Source organism: Macrobrachium nipponense, chromosome 36, assembly GCF_015104395.2.
Source record: "Macrobrachium nipponense isolate FS-2020 chromosome 36, ASM1510439v2, whole genome shotgun sequence".
Lineage (NCBI taxonomy): Eukaryota > Metazoa > Arthropoda > Malacostraca > Decapoda > Palaemonidae > Macrobrachium > Macrobrachium nipponense.
The window spans coordinates 10,813,866-10,821,365 of NC_087220.1; positions in this window are offsets into that span (position 1 = coordinate 10,813,866).

A 7,500-nucleotide genomic window follows, 5' to 3' on the forward strand; every position below is an offset into this window, starting at 1 on the left:
GGCGATCCCTTCTTACATTTAATTTATATTAAAATTCTCATTATGATTTTTATTCCTTATCTTATCTTATAAGATACTCTGGTTTCATCTGTCTCCTGAACTCGTAAAACCATTGAATTTTCATTGCTTATATTATTAAGACAACGAAGAAGATGCTGCCTTTAGCCCTACAGTTTTTGTGAGAGTTGATCATTAAAAAGTGCCCTCTACTCTACTACCTATACGTCCTGGGTATGGGAATATAATGTATACCTTTGAGGAGACCCTTATATTATCCTCATTCCTTTGCATGGTGTCTGAAAAAATTTCATCTTATCAACGAGGAAACTGAAAAAGGTGGACTGTTCAAAGAAGACCCTAGAAATATACAAAACTTTTCTCAAAGGTAGGCCTACCATGGCCACCGAGAGATTAAGGCCTGGAGGATTAAAAATCATTAGGGTTTTTCGAAAGAAAGGTAGTCTGAATGACATCTACTCACTACCTACTTTAGTATTCATTTAAATTCAGAAGGGGTCACACAGCTGAATTTGTTCGAGTGAATTACTAACTTTTTTGTGTCATTTGTCGAGCACAACGAATACTGATACTAAATATAAGTTTGCGAGTGCTTTTGTGACGATACTCTATCATTGTGTAGCCCCAAATTGCAAAGGGAGCTGTGATACAGGGCCCAAAGTCAACATATTTTCTTTTCCCAGGAACGACGAACTCGCAGCAAAATGGCTAAGTCATAAAACGAGAGAAAAAGTTGTCTTAGTTTAACCAGACCACCTGAGCTAAGTTAAACAGCTCTCCTAGGGCTGGCCCCAAAAGGATTAGATTGCTTACTTAGCAACGGGACCTACAGCTTATTGTGGGATCCAAACCATATTATATCGAGAAATGAATTTTTGATCACCAGAAATAAATTCCTGTGGTTCTGCAGGGGGGAGCAAACCTGAATGATAGGCGGGTGCGCAAACCACTCATCCAATGAAGAACTGATAATACGAGAAAGCTACACCCTGATCAAATATAACGAAGTGATTATATAAATATACTTTATTTTACCTCAGTACTATTGGAATTGTAATATCATAGTGGAAAATTGCTCTAGTATTTTACTAATATCATCAATATGTATAGCTTAGGAAAATCATAAACTTATTATACAGATACATTTGGATTAATTAATATAATGTACTTATTTATGATATTCGGACATTTTAATATTCGTTAATGGGTAATGTAATATAGTATCAAAATATAGTTTACATTTCGTGGCCACTACAGTATTACTGTGCGGCAAGTGTATGAATGTGAAAAGAAGTTGAGGAAATATCTGTTCTTAAAGGAAAATTACCATCCCATGACAGCAGTACATGAAATAGATTGGAATGATATAGAAACCTGAAACCACTCACACTAAAAGGTACTCTGCGAGACATATCTTTGCAAGTAACACCGATTGCTTTTGACAGTTGCAAGGGTGTACTTCTAATTATCACATATTTAGCAGGATACCGATTTGAATCTGTTTATAAACAAAGGAAATATAATTCTTGTAAATAAATGGCCACTGGAGCACATGATGAAGAGACCTTTCCAGAAAATCACAAACATCTTTCGGAAATTAGTGGCGGCTCTTAATTATATCCTCATGCCACGGCAGTAAATATTGTTATATATTGTTACACAATAATTAATAAATTCTAAACTTTTAATGAGGATCAGATAAATTTCGCCTCATCGCTCTCATATAATATTATTGTTGACGATGAGGCTCTGTTTCCAAATGAATTTTGCGACACAGGACATTTCACTGTACAAATAGTGAAAATGATGATATAGAACTTCAACCAGCGAATTATTGAATAGTTGTTGTTGCCAGGACAATGACTCGATTGTTGCAAGTAAGAAGTTAAAAAAAGAAAAAAAAATTGAGACATCCGAAAGAATAAGATTTTTTTCCAAAATACTTCCAGCATTTCAAATAAAAATCTAGAGAGCAATTTTTTTTTTCACACTTATAGCACCAGTTTATGATTATGATTATTTTGCAAAGTCGATGCAAATTTTTGTTTACTTACATTCATATAAAATTTCTTAATGTGCTATTTTTCTCACTAGCATTATAATTTTATCATCCTTAGGTTATTTCATTTTCTTATCATCATTAAATTAATTCTTTTATTCATCAATCTCAAGTAAATTCTTTAATTTCCTATAAATGATTGTCAATTATACCTTAGTAGATCATGAGGGTTTCACAAATGTTGAAGAAAGTTCGTCCGGGCTGCGGATTACTCCTCTCTCTCTCTCTCTCTCTCTCTCTCTCTCTCTCTCTCTCTCTCTCTCTCTCTCTCTCTCTCTGTAGCTATGCTTATACACCTGTCAGTAATCCCCTCCCCACTTTCCACAATGGCGCTACCTAATGACTCTGGTTCAAACATATAACGCCGTTTAATCCTGTTTCTTTAACGACATTCTTTTTATAAAGTTCTCAAGATAGTAGGATACTATGTTACAAAACACCTTAAACGTCTCTATTTTCATGTAATTGCATGCTGCTACATTATTGTTATTTAAAACGAAAGACTATCCAACTCTTTTGTCTATTTAAAATGACAAAAAGTGTATAATCTCTTTAGCATCAGGAAATGTTACGAGTCCAACTTAAGCACTTAAAACGGAAGAACTGGAAATGAATTACGTTTATATTGAATTATGAAGACCATTCTTAAATTGGGTCACTGGTTTATTTCCAGTGTAGCTATGTTAATGCAAAATTTCTTGATCATTTTCTGTTGTTGATTCTATACGTTTTTTGTTTCTTTGGTTTTACTTCGACCAGGACATCAAGGAAGGGAAGGCAGTGGTCTTCACTGTGTTCAATTGTTAAATGGAGTATGGCGCGCCTCAGTTCCTCAATTTCTTCTTTGGAAATAGCTATGAAGGTATCGTCGATGTACCTCTCGTACATTTTTGGGTGGTTGTTGCTTTTGAAGGCCCTCTGTTCGGCGGTTCCCATGTAGAAATTGGCGAACAGGACTCTGAGGGGAAAGCCCATCACGACACCGTCGATGTGGGTGAACATAATTATGCCCACGGTGGTAGGAGAAGGGGACCTTATTGGTACAAATTTCAAGCAAGGCATGGAAGGCATATTCAAATGACTCAACCGAATTTTACCATGCCCTTTGGTGCGTTGCTCGCCAATCTAAGCAACAACGAGAATGCCGTCATCAGAAAGATAGAGAAGACTCTTTACAAGATTAATAGTGCTGAAGCAGCAGTCATTTTAGCAAATAATAATAATAATAATAATAATAAGAATATAATAATAATGATAATAATAATAATAATAATAATAATAATAATAATAATAATAATGTTAAGAAATTCACAATTCCGTGAAAACAAATTGTTTAAAAAATATCCACAATTATATATATATTTCTATGTAAAAATATAAAACAAAGACTTTCGAATACTTGAACGGTGTTCCTCATCAGTGTGACGTTAACGTCACACTGATGAGGAACACCGTTCAAGTGTTCGAAAGTCTTTGTTTTATATTTTTACATAGAAATATATTTTTATATATAATTGTGGATATTTTTTAAACAATAATAATTAATAATAATAATAATTAATAATAATAATAATAAATCAATAATAATAACTAATAATAATAATAAATAATAATAAGCTGATTACTCGCACTGCCCATATGTTTGTGGCTTTTATCATATTTCCGGCTTTGAGTTTTGACTTGAGTATCGCCTTGGGTCTCTGCATATATTCTTTTCAAGAGATGAAGGGACCAACGATCAGGAAAGAAAATATGCAGTGACCTCAAGGCGATACTCAAGTCAAAACTCAACGCCGGAAAATAGATAAAAGCCATAAACATATGGGCAGTGCCAGTAATCAGATACAGCGCAAGAATAGTGAAATAGACGAAGGCAGAACTCCGCAGCATAGATCAGAAAACCAGGAAACATATGACAATACTTGAAGCACTACACTCAAGAGCAAATACGGACAGACTATACATAACACGAAAGGAAGGAGGGAGAGGACTACTAAGTAAAGAGGACTGCGTCAACACCGAGAACAGAGCACTGGGGCAATATCTGAAAACCAGTGAAGACGAGTGGCTAAAGAGTGCATGAGAAGAAGGACTAATAAAAGTAGACGAAGACCCAGAAATATACAGAGACAGGAGAATGACAGACAGAACAGAGGACAGGCACAACAAACCAATGCACGGACAATACATGAGACAGACTAAAGAACTAGCTAGTGATGACACATGGCAATGGCTACAGAGGGGAGAGCTAAGAAGGAAACTGAAGGAATGATAACAGCGGCACAAGATCAGGCCCTAAGAACCAGATATATTCAAAGAACGATAGATGGAAATAACATCTCTCCCATATGTAGGAAGTGCAATACGAAAAATGAAACCATAAACCTCATAGCAAGCGAATGCCCGGTACTTGTACAGAACCAGTACAAAAAGAGGCATGATTCAGTGGCAAAAGCCCTCCACTGGAGCCTGTGCAAGAAACATCAGCTACCTTGCAGTAATAAGTGGTACGAGCACCAACCTGAGGGACTATGGTATCAGGACGGATAGGGTGATACGTGCAAACAGACCAGACGTGACGTTGATTGACAAAGTCAAGAAGAAAGTATCACTCATTGATGTCGCAATACCATGGGACACCAGAGTTGAAGAGAAAGAGAGGGAAAAAATGGATAAGTATCAAGATCTGAAAATAGAAATAAGAAGGATATAGGATATGCCAGTGGAAATCGTACCCATAATCATAGGAGCACTAGGCACGATCCCAAGATCCCTGAAAAGGAATCTAGAAAAACTAGAGGCTGAAGTAGCTCCGGGACTCATGCAGAAGAGTGTGATCCTAGAAACGGCACACATAGTAAGAAAAGTGATGGACTCCTAAGGAGGCAGGATGCAACCCGGAACCCCACACTATAAATACCACCCAGTCGAATTGGAGGACTGTGATAGAGCAAAAAAAGAAAAGAAAGAAAAAAACAACAACAATAATAATAATAATAATAATTGGGAGAATAAACAAAGATTTACTGAGATCATGACAGACAATCAGACAACAACTAAAGAAAATGCCCAGCTGGAAACCACCAGGTCCCGATAAAGACCATGGATACTGGCTCAAAAACTTGAAGGCCTTACACTCATGAATAGAAGAACGACTTCAGTATCGTATCACAAACCACCATGCGGCCAAATGGATGACCGCAGGAAGAAAATCCTTAGTACAAGAAGACAAGAAAAAGGGAAATATAGCAAGTAACTATTGGCCTATCACCTGCCTACCAGTACTGTGGAAGTTACTAACAGGCATCATCAGTGAAAGACTATACAACTACCTAAAGGATGCAAACACCATCACCCACCAACAGAAAGGCTGCAGAAGGAAGGGTAAGGGCACAAAAGACCGGCTTCTGATAGACAAAATGTTAATGAAGACCAGTAAGAGAAGAAAAAACCAAATTAAGCATGACATAGATTGACTATAAGAAAGCCTTCGACATGATGCCACAGACGTTGCTTATAGAATGCCTGAAAATATATGGGGCAGAGGAAAACACCATCAACTTCCTAGAAAATATAATGTGAAACAGGAATACAATACTTACAAGCTCTGGGATAAGACTAGCAAGGGTTAACATCATGATAGCGATCTTTCAAGACCACTCACTGTCTCAACTACTCTTCATAGTAGCCACAATTCCCATGACAAAGGTAAGGTATTGCAGAAGATGGATGCTGGGTACCAACTCATGAAAGGAGGCAACAGAATTAACCATTTGATGTTCATGAACGACATAAAGCTGTATGGCAAGAGCATCAAGGAAATAGACACCCTAATCCAGACTGTAAGGGTTGTATCTGGGGATATCAGGACAGAGTTTGGAATAGAAAAACGTGCCTTGGTCAACGTACAAAATGCAAAGTAACAAGGATTGAAGAGATAAAGCTACCAGATGGGAATAGCGTCAAACACATAGATGAGACAGGATACACATAAATGTATATAAGAGAAGAAGGGGATATAAAACACCATGAGACGAAGGACATGATCAGGAAAGAATACACGCAGAAACTTAAGGAGATAATAAAGTCAAAACTTAACGCCAGAAATATAATAAGAGCCATAATCCCATGGGCAGTACCAGTAATTAGATACAGGAGTAGTGGAGTGGAAGAAGGCTGAGGGAGAGGACAACTAAGCATAAAGGACTTCGTCAACATAGAGAGCAGAGCACTGGGGCAATATCTGAAAACCAGTGAAGATGAGTGGCTAAGGAGTGCATGGGAAGAAGGACTGATAAAAGTAGACAAAGACCTAGAAATATACAGAGACAGGAGAATGACAAAAGGAAATGGAGGAGTGGCACAACAATCCAATGCACAGACAGTACTCGAGACACACTAAAGAACTGGCCAGCGATGAAACAACGCAATGGCTACAGAGGCGGGTACTCAAGAAGGAAAGAGAAGGAAACAGTGGCACAAGATCCTGCCCAAAGAACCATACATGTTCAAAGAACGATAGATGGAAATAACATCTCACCCATATGTAGAAGTGCAATATGAAAATCAATACTATAAACCATATAGCAAGCTATGTCCGGCACATGCACAGAGCCAGTGCAAAAAGATGCATGATTCAGTAGCAAAAGCCCTCCACTGGAGCCTGTGCAGGAACCCAGCTACCTTGCAGTAATATGTGGCACTAGCACCAAACTGAGGGAGTGTTAGAAAACGCTCAGGCAAATCCTCTTGGACTATGGTACCGGAACAGATAGGGTGATATATACCAATAGGCCAGGCGTGATGGTGATCGACAAAATCAAAAAGAAAGTATCACTGTTGATGTTGCAATACCATGGGACACCAGAGTAGATGGAAAAAAATTGCTAACTATGAAGACTTGAACACAGAAAAAAGGATATGGGATACACTAGTGGAAATTGCATCCATAATTTTAGGAACACTAGGCACGATCCTGAAAAGGAACTTGGAAAAACTAGTTGTTGAAGTAGCTCCAGGACTTATGCAGAAGAGTGTTCTACTAAGGAAGCAGGATGCAACCCGGAACCCAAAACAATAAAAACTACCCAATCGAATATGATGACTGTGATAGACCATAGAAAAAAACTAATAATAATAATAATAATAATAATAATAATAATAATAATAATAATAATAATAATAATAATAATAATAATAATGAGAGTAGCGTAGTGTTCCTGTTATCCACTTTTACCACTGCCCAAACCTCCCCCATTTTACTGAACCTAGTAAGGATGAAAATCATGTCACTTAATGCAGTTTTTTTTTTTTTTGTCCTTTGGTCCTTATTTCTATTCTATTTTCTTATGTAATTTCTAGCCAAAATATTAATATTGATGGGGGCGGATATCCTGTTCAAGTGCCACAAAACTTATTGGTCT